Source organism: Olea europaea, chromosome 14, assembly GCF_002742605.1.
Source record: "Olea europaea var. sylvestris chromosome 14, O_europaea_v1, whole genome shotgun sequence".
NCBI lineage: Eukaryota > Viridiplantae > Streptophyta > Magnoliopsida > Lamiales > Oleaceae > Olea > Olea europaea.
The window spans coordinates 9,232,041-9,242,801 of NC_036250.1; positions in this window are offsets into that span (position 1 = coordinate 9,232,041).

The following is a 10,761-nucleotide window of genomic DNA, read 5'->3' on the forward strand; positions in this document are numbered from 1 at the left end:
GTTATTGGTAATGTCAGGTCTCGCTTTGTTTGTTTTTGGCTAAAATTGTAACCTTTTATCAAAGTAAAATATTAATTTTAATTATAATTAGAAAATTCTTAAATTCATTACTCATCTTCATTATAATCTCCTTATAATGCTTTCAAACGTACACTTAATTGAGACATTAAGCTAAAAAAAGAATATTTTAATCCTTAACTTGAACTCGATCATTCTCTATTCCACATCTTGAAAATTCCCGACGGGGTGAAGAATGAAAAAGGGTTGTCTCAATCATTGCCAACCTTGAAGTTTTTATTAGAAATATTTTGTGCAATAATTCAACATTATATTCGATATTGTTCAAATCAACAATGGGGAGTGATTTTTTGAAAATGATGGAAGTGGTTCACCATGAGAGAAACAAGCAAAAACAAAACGAGAACAAAAAATGTTGAAGGTCGAAAAATTGTCTGGATGGCCACCCGGCCTCATTTTGCAATTACAGTGGCCATTTTGTTGAACTATACAAGCACTACCCAGTACAAAAATCTGACCATTGACTATTTGAATTCTACTATCGTTTTGAAGTGTTTCATAAATATATATATATATATATATATATATAGATGAAGCAGCTTGCGACCCACATCCTCACTTGAAACAGTCTGAAGCTGAGAGGAAAAATATACATATTATTCAAACCATATGTCTTGAAACTCAAAGAAATGGTGAAAAAGGTAAAGACTTTATATCCTGAATAGGTAGCAGATTTTTTAAAAGGGGAAAACTTCATATAATTAACATCAATAATGATAATTCCAGAAAAAAGAATAAATATCAATCAACGAAAGTAAACTTTACATTTTATGCAAATTCAAAATTTTAAGAAGAAAACAATTGTCTTCAGAATATGTTCACTCAAATATTAAAAATGTTCTTTATGGCAAGATATTTATTTTGCTTCTTCTAGTAAATGGATATTGAAATTTAGGCCATCCATTTATATAAAAATACATAGATAAATACATGCAAACTACAAACTACATATATAAAGTACACGTGCACACAAAACTACAAACAACAATTGTAAAATTATTTTTGCAGCTAGAATAATGGTAAGAGAATTACATGTCCATTAAACTAGATTGAACATATTCTAGCTCAACATAAGTGATTCGGTTCGGAGCTGCACGTTCTATTTCTGTTTCGATTCTCTTTCTGAAAAATGCAATCACATTGTTACAAATCTAGAATGACCTCTACATACCAAGAAAGCTAGCCAACTAAGAAGGCTTAAACCACAACAAAAATGAGTTTTCCCTAAACCACAGATCAACAAACTGTAATGACAAACTATGAGCCAAAAATTGAACAAAAAGCGCCAACAAATTACTCAAGGAGCCAAACTTTGACAGAAACGTAAAGTGAGAAATATAAGAAGCAAAAAATTGATACATACCCATTCAAATTTTTTACCAGGACACCAAGATTCTTTTCATTCTCTTTTCTCTGAGTTCTCTCTGCCTGTGATTCCGACACAATGGATTAGAAATGTTTAACGTCGAAAATAAAGCAGGAAGTGTGAATAGAAAACGTCCAGAGATAAAGCTCGAGGAGGGCAAGAGAAAAGAATGAGAACATTCTTTCACAGATACAGTTTCACACTGTCGAAGATAAAGCTCATACTGCCGGACATAAAGCTCGTACTACTGCCGGAGATAGAGCTCGTACTACTACAATCTCGAACTGCCGGGGGAAATGGTGGTCATAGATACTACCCCGTTCTCGGTCTATTTTCTGAGTTCTTTCTCCCCTGTTTTGATTGAGATTGACGGCCCGGAGCAGAAGATTGTTTCAGTTTGGCGCCTAATGTTTCACAGTTATTTTGATGATTCAATCCCAGTCGTCCGTAGCGTTTTAATCCTGGTCATCCACGTCACTTTGTTAACTTACTTTGTAACCCAAGTGTGCAGGAGTAGCATTATTATTTATTTATTCACCTCTCATTGTTATTTATTTATAAGTTAAACTAAGCCTATGCATTGGGTGAGTCGGTCCGGGTATTTTAATTCCCAGAACCACCAATTATACTTCGGCTATTTCGCAAATGAAACCGAATTTTTATAAATACTAGAACCAGACCCAAACCTGAACCGTCAGTTTCGATTCTACCCATAGCATTTTTATATATATTTATTTAATAAATATTTTACATAGACCCTTTTGATACATATACCAATATGTTGCTACTCAAAAAATATTTGTGCAATGAAGAAAATTCAGTTAAGAAATTTTCAATGAGCAAAATATTGGATACTAAAAATCACAAAAAATAGGAGAAAATAAAATAAAGATAAAAAATGAAATTATAATTTGAAAAAAAATTATTTTTTTTAACAAATCTTATTCGATCTATAAGAGAAGCATCCTAGGCATATAATTTAATTATGAATAATGCTTAAATTCTTCTACTTTTAAAACGAACTGATATAAAAAAAATACTAATTAAATACATAACTAATATAATATCAAAAAAATTACAGTCCACATATTGAAGTCACTCTATTTGAATAAAAAATAAAAAAATATATATTTAAAAAGAGAGCCACGATCTTTAGATTAAAAAAGGTATAACACAACATAAGCAATGAATATATCAAATTCAATTGTCACTCTTTATGAAAAAAGTAAAAAAAATCACTGAAGTTTATTAACAATACAAGAAGGTAAAAAACTTGAATTGCAAAGAATAAACGCTTTGATTCATCAACTTATACCACAACTTGTTTGGAATTTTTGATTTGTAAAAAACTCAAATTGTAAACATTAACATATAATAACCTCGTAAATTCAACAGTCTGATGTAAGATGAGATGTAAAAAAGTAAGAGCCAATCTTATTTTTTAGGATGAGAGTTTAAAGTTTTAAACTAATTACTACCAAAATTAGGATTTTTAGGTTTTATATGTTTTTTCCGCCTATAAATTGTAAATAAATTTTTTTTTTAATAAAAATCAGTTTCGCTCGAGTACCTACAATTTTGGTTCAGGAATCAAGAATTGAATCAAATCCAGTTGGTTATCGGTTTCGTTTCCTAGTTTATTTCTTCGAGGACCCGGACACGAACCTTTGATTTCGATTCAGTTTCGATTTGGGAGATTCAATTCCGATTAAAATGTCCAGGCCTAAGTTAAACAGTTTAAATTCTTCCAAAATTGAGGCTGACATTTGGTCTTTGAAGAATGTCTTTTAAAACACACTAGCTTTGACCATTAAAGGATCATTTGAAAAAATTGCAGGTGAATCATGAATTGGAAAATATTTTACTGTTCAATAATATCTTTAAAAGGAAATTCTTAGTACTTCTATAACCCATGAGTCTTATCTATCAAAATAAGAAGAATGTTACATCTATATATTATGTGACATGCGCATGACAAAAGGGTTTCACATTTACCTACTCGATCAGGGATTATCTCAATTGAGTTGAGCCTATGTAATCAACATGTTCTTATATTTCGGCTTGTTCAACGGTCCATATAGGCCCATTTTCCTCCCTTTATATCAGCGATTCCATTTCAAACCAAAGATAATGAATGTTTTCTATCTCTAGTCAAATCTCCTATCCCGTCTTTTGCACTCATTATCTCTCGTCTGACCATAGACTTGATCTACAGGGTTAATGATTGTTAGACTTTTTTCTCAATTAGTAAACTTTGCTTCATAACAGGATGTTTGAGTGCACAAGTGATGCGTACATGGAAGGGAGGTGGTGGGGCTATGTTAACCATGCGTCTGCAAAATTGAGTTCAACAAATATCGTATGAAAAAATGATAACATACTTTTAGGAGTTATGATGCATTGGTAAAGGAGTTTAATCCCACTTTTAGTTCATAGGCCTTGGTAAAGGAGTTTAATCCTACTTTTAATCCACTTGCAAACGGAACATAATCTTCTATTGTAACAATGTCAATAATATTTTAGTGGAGATGAGTAAAACTACTTTAAAAATTAAACAATTTCTATTTTTCAACGCATTCACACACAATATAAAGGAAGATCTCGTGATGGTTGACTTTGTTAGGTCGCTCAAAGTAAAAGAGGGATAAAATTAGAGATGGACAAATGAATTGGAATCAAATCAAAATTCAGTTCGATTCATTCGTTCGTTTGATTTTACCTAAATTTTAAAGGTTTTGATTTCTAGAACCAAGAGCATCCCATCTTGGTCTGGTTTCAGTCCTAGTAATTAGAACGAAGAAACTAGAACCGGTTCCAATCCAATCAATTTTTTTGATGAGTATGTTTATTTGTTAACTACTGTTTGCTACCAATTAAAATTAAAATTTTAAATTAAGTCAAAGTTAACAATTTATTTCAATAATATATATTATGAGTTTCATAAGTTTTCAACCACACATTTTATCAATTTTTATCAAAATTTACTAAAAGTTTTATTTTAATCCCCACCAAACAAGAGTTTAATAAGATGAATGATTTTTATTAGGCAATATATTGTATGAAGATGAAACTTGTCGTTTTCAAGTTTGTTGTTTTGACTTTGGATGTAAGTATTTAGTTTCCATGATAGGATTGTTAAACAATCCAAAGAAAATAAAGAAGAAAAAGGAGGAGGCTAGGGTTTCATTGATACTATGTAATTAATTGAATGCTAAACGATGGTTTAATCTAAATACAAAGAGAATATATATAGGCTAAACAAAGAAAACTAAAAAGGACTATTCTACCCTTAATAAATAATAAATAATCCTATATTTCTTAACAAGAATTTTGTCCAGTAATTATTTTGGTTATAGAATCGAATAGAACCAAATCAAATTGGAATCATTCGGCTCGATTCCATAATTATATATGGAACTAATGCTTTTATTATAAAAAAACCATTATTTCTCAATTTGTTCATTTCTCGTAGAAACTGAATCGAATAGAACCACGCAGTCTTAAATAAAATCAACCATGCATCCATTAATTGGCTCCGAGCTCCATGAAATACAAACCTTCAGATAGATCCCATTTTGTATTTGATCCGATCTTGACCATTTCTCACATTTCTACAAAATGAATAATTTTGTATTTTCAAAAGTAAATTTTGTATTTATAAGTAAGAAACATGTAATTTATTATAACATATTTGAAGATAATATTAAGTTATTGACTCAAATGTTTTGTACACAATATTAAAAGAATTTAAACTTGGAATATTCATTTTACGTGTAATTTAATGAGTAGATTCTAAATTTTTTTAACATATTTATATTCTTTGTGACCTCGGTTTGACACCTATGTCGACTCTAAGATCACGTAGGACCATGGCAAATTTTACATATGCCTTGAACTGTATATAAAGGAAAATTGGATGACAAAGATAAGTAAATTCGACCATTTATTTATGATATGTAAATATCTTTTCAAACAAATTACAAAGGAAATTAAAAATTGCACGATTGTTTCCAACCTTTGATCAAATAGTTTTCATTCAAAAATTACTGTCAAACTCGAGTTGAAAAATCATATATTCCCGCAAAAGAAATGAAAAAAATTCACTAGTTCAGTTTACCTTCCTCACCACCCTCTTCTAAGTAAAGCTTCTTCCTTCCATGAGCTCTACCTAACAGACAAATCACAAGGAAACATGACACGATCTGTCCCGAATCATCTTAATGGATTTGAAACGTGTCGTGCGTTGATGGTAGATATCACCTAAGTGCCAAACCTACCACCAAGACAACCTTAACTTGTCTGACTGTGAGGAAATTTTAAAGAATTTTGACAGAGTCTCCTCTAAAATTTGGACTAAAACCACCTGATCCATAATCAGTTTCCTCAAATCAATACATATAATATAAAACAAGTACACCAGTGCCTCAAAATCCAAACTATTCAAAATAAAATACTGACAATTCGATATTTACTTGCTTTACAATCAACAAACCTCAAAATATAGTAAATATACCATATAGTGATCTCATGACAACTTTTTCTAATATAAACTACATGTAACCTAAGAAACAGGCACTACCTAATCTAATAAAGTAGACCATACAACTAATGACGTATGACTCAATTCAGTGGATCGACAGGCTTCAATACTGCACAACTGGATTGCTATCTGATAAGGAAAAATGGTAACAAAATATGAGCTTGTAATTCAATGAGTGGATAGATTGAAAATAAGCATACTTTTCCATTTATGCATATTTCCTAAAAATGCTAACTCTATTAAATCTTTGAAAAATGCTTAAATCCAGCAACACTTTTAAACTAAGCATGATTGCATTATAAAATTCTTTGTTCTTAATTCTAGACAAGTAACTGCAAAGTATAACGAGTATAAAGAATCTGATATTCATGAAAATCTATGGTATATTGTTGTTGCTCAATGTTATAAGTTGGAAGCTTTATTCTTAAAACTGAATAAACTGAACTTTATAATTTGAAATTCATAAGCTGAACTGTAAATGGAGAAACGTAAGCTGTAGGTTAATAATCCCCTATACACTTAAAAGTCACATCAAAATATATCCCATGTAAACATCTACTAATGATCTGAAAGCTATAAATCATATGCACATAAACCGTTTGATCAATAATCTGTACATGGCCGTAGCCCCTCAGTGTACAAGATGGAAACAACATAATCATCATTATACACGGCTGTAGCCTCTCAATGTATAATAGATACCTTTACCCACGACCATAGCCCCTCAGTACATAAGAGTTACCCTTACACACGGTTGTAGCCCCTCAGAAATATACGACTCTAGTACACGGCCATAGCCCCTTAGTGTACAAGATGGAAACAACATAATCATCCTTATACACCGCTGTAGCCCCTCAGTGTATAGGAGTAAAATACATGACTCTAGTACACGATTGTAGCCCCTCAATGCACTAGAGTAAGATAATTACATCAATTATTTTATGATAATTTCAAAATAGACATGCTCATTTACTAATTCTCGAAAATAAAGCATTTCATGTAATTAACATGTTTCTATAAAATAAAAAGAAAATATTCTTTTTGAAAACATAGATTCTCCACTGACAGAACTATGTATGAAAACTTGATTTAATTGACGAGCATTTCCAAGCTTTCACGTCCCTATCTGAAACAACGGTATAATTCCTCAAATTAATATCTGACAATTAAATTAATACAAATTCACCTCTTAACTTCTCAATTTCTATATATACTTTTACGTCTCCAATTCCCCAACGTTTCTTCTCTCTAATGATTTATCAACTAAACACCATTTATTATCAAATCCATTAAATCACTTGCACTTGCTTAAAATCAATACCTTATACAACCCCTATACATAATTTAGTCTACTACATAAACTTCAATACTTGTCATATAACTTCATTCAAGCCTTTAAAATGTGAAAATCAAATGTTAGACAAAAACAACACTAAAATTCCAGAATATGGAACTGTAAAACTAGTTTCTGTACAGTAAAAATTATCACCAAAACAATTGATAGAAATGGCACTTTTCTGGGGTAAATTACAAAATCAACACCCGTGTTCAAAAGTAGCTTACAACTGTTCAAAATGGAGAAATCAAACCTCATATCCTTAAATTAAGTGGTTTACACCATATAATCACAAGAAAAACAAAGAATAGGTATCCATTTCATAAACCCATTTTCAAAATTTCACTTTCTACAACATCAATATTTCTTAATACATTTCCTCGATCTACTCTTGCTTAATACCTCAAATACATATTATTAATCTCTAATTCTTGCTAAACTTTGAATATAAATGAATTGTTCATAAACCCTAGAAATTTAATTAACATACTTTAAAAGAAGCATAAATTGAAGCAAAAGTTATCAACTTCTTCCTTTCCTTTCCTTTCTTCTTCGTTTCTTTTTTCTTTCTTCCTTCTCGGCCTTTCTGCTTCTCTGCATTTTTTTAGTGTGTGTGTGTGTGTGTGTTTTGAGAGAAAAATTAGTCAAAGGTTGTATATAAAGGCTCACTTGTTCAAAATTGCAAAGGAAGTCTCTTTTCTTTAATAGAATATAACCTTTAAAGTCCTAAACTTCCAAAAATATGTTTCATTTCACTTTTGTCCTTAATTGACTTTGACTTTGACAATTCAACATTTGAATTTTGACTATGAAAATTTGGGTTGTGACAATTTTACATCTTTAAAAGAATTTCGTTCTCAAAATTCAAGTAGTAACTAACTAGGCAATGAATAAATGGGGATATTGAGCATGTATCTGATTCTCATTCTCCCATGTAACCTCTTCTACCCTGTGATTTTTTTCGAGTATCTTTATAAATGAAATTGTCTTGTTTCGCTGAATTTGCATCTTTCTGTCTAGAATTCTAATTGGCTCTACTATATACGTCAAATTCTCTTTCAACTGAACTAGTTGAGATTCTAGAACATGAGAAGGATCTGCAATGTACTTACGAAGTATGGAAACACGAAAAACATCATGGATCTTGAATAATTCATGTGGCAAATCTAATCGATTCACAACTGGACCAATCCATCTAATAATCTCATATGACCCAATGTATCGCAGACTCAACTTTACTTGTTTGCCAAATCTCAAAACCTCTTTCCAGGGCGATAATTTTAGAAAAACTATTTCTTACTGTGAATTCAAGATCTTTCTTGTGTCTATCTACATAACTTTTCTATCTATCTTGCGTTGCTTTCAACTTTTCTCTGATCAATTTCACATTTTCTAAAGTCATTTGAATCATTCTAGGCCAACTAACTTTCTCTTACTAGCCTCATCCTAGCAAACTGGCATTCTATACTTCCTACCCTATAAAGTTTCAAAAGAAGACATTTCCATACTGGAATGGTAACTGCTATTGTAAGCAACTCAATCAATGACAAATGAGTATTCCAGCTACCTTAGAACTCTAAAACACAGGCCCTTAACATATTCTCAAGAATCTATGTGGTCCTCTTTGGCTAGCCATATGTCTGAGGATGAAAAGCTATATTAAAATATAGTTTAGTACTCATGGCTTTCTGTTAACTAGGTCAAAATTTAAATGTAAAGCAAGGATCTCTATCAGACACCATAGATAATGAAGTACCATATAAGCTCACTATCTCATCCTCGAAATTCAATTAGCTAAGATTGAAACATGTAAAGATATAGAGCACAATATTGATCTTCACTTGCCATAATGCATCTTTTATTGAATGATTTCTCCAGCAACCTTTAATTAAACATAGTTTCATTCTTTTAGATCTTGCATCTTATTTGGCTTTTTCTAAATTAAGTTCTATTTAACTTCACTAATAATCTTAAATCATAAGGTAAATTTGACATCCACTTACTAGCCGTAGAAATAGACAATACATTCTTAAATACCAGATAAATCTATTATAAACACCATCATTGAACAATTGGACCCAAGTTTAAATAAAATGTCAGAGACCAATATAAGATGTTCTCAACTTTTCATTTTACCAAATCTCGGAAAAATTTAGTTATTTCCCAATTTCAAGTTCAAGATACTACTTTTCATATTCTCCAAAATTTCATCTTATATCACAATTTGAACTATTCTTTAATCAAATCATTTTTCTACAATAATGGTGACAAATTAAGACCAAATAACTTTCTAAACTCTAACATAACTCATTATCATAAATCAAACCTTCATCAGCTTAAATACAAGAGCAAATATTTCCCTTGCCAATTTTCATCACAAGAAATATGTCCTTAAGGTATTTCAATATCATATATAACCTCAATCATCGTCAATTGTGTCTAGTTCTTATAGGTCAATTCCATGAAAAAGAGATAATTCTCCAAGTCTCCTTTAATTAACAAACCATAGATAATAGCCTAACTTCTGAACTTGTCTTCATAGTGTCTGACATTCTAAGAAGCTACACAATGTAATTTAGATGTGAAACTCCCCATATTAGCCAAAGATAGATACTCAAACTCCACCATATAAATCACTATCTTATCCATATAGAGTTTATTAATGTATCTCATAAATTAAATATTATTTAAAAATAATAATTCTGTAACTTTTGTCGATTTATCATCAATGATTCAAATACCATTTTGTCTCCACTCTAAATACTTAGAACCTCAAATGAAAAATATTATAGGGTAACTACTTCCGTTCTTAACCGATAATATCTGGAAAAATTCATTTGTTCAAGATTTTCTAAAATCCTAGATACTCAACAACAACTGAAATAGTTTAGTGTGATATTCTTTTCCTTTAGTTCTATCTCAAAAAGTCAGTATATATAACTCATTTATCTTTCCATGGTAATAGTCAATTTAGCAATCATAGTCCTTATTGATTCTAACCCATCTCGCCAATTTTCCATTTCATTCAATAAATTGATTTCTTTCTACTATTGCTTTGTCCACTTTCTATAACCCATCTTATTGGAATCTACTTACTGAATTTACTCCCTAATGCACACTATAATATCTATGGTACTCTTATTTTTAATTACCTTCAATTTACCCACTACATATAGGGAAACACATAATCCATTGGTTATATTTTTCTTTAACTAAATCCCAAACTCATCAATCCTTTTTGTTCCCTTTAATTTTCACTAGTTCACACACTCTCTCAAATAACCAGTACATAACCACATACACGTCTCTTACCATTATTTCGTATATTTAAACATTCCAGTCACTATACTTATACACGTCAAACCCGTCTTTAATTGTTCCAATTTCTCACTTGAATTTCAGTTCTTTCTTTCCACCCTCATATGCAATCATATATTTTTT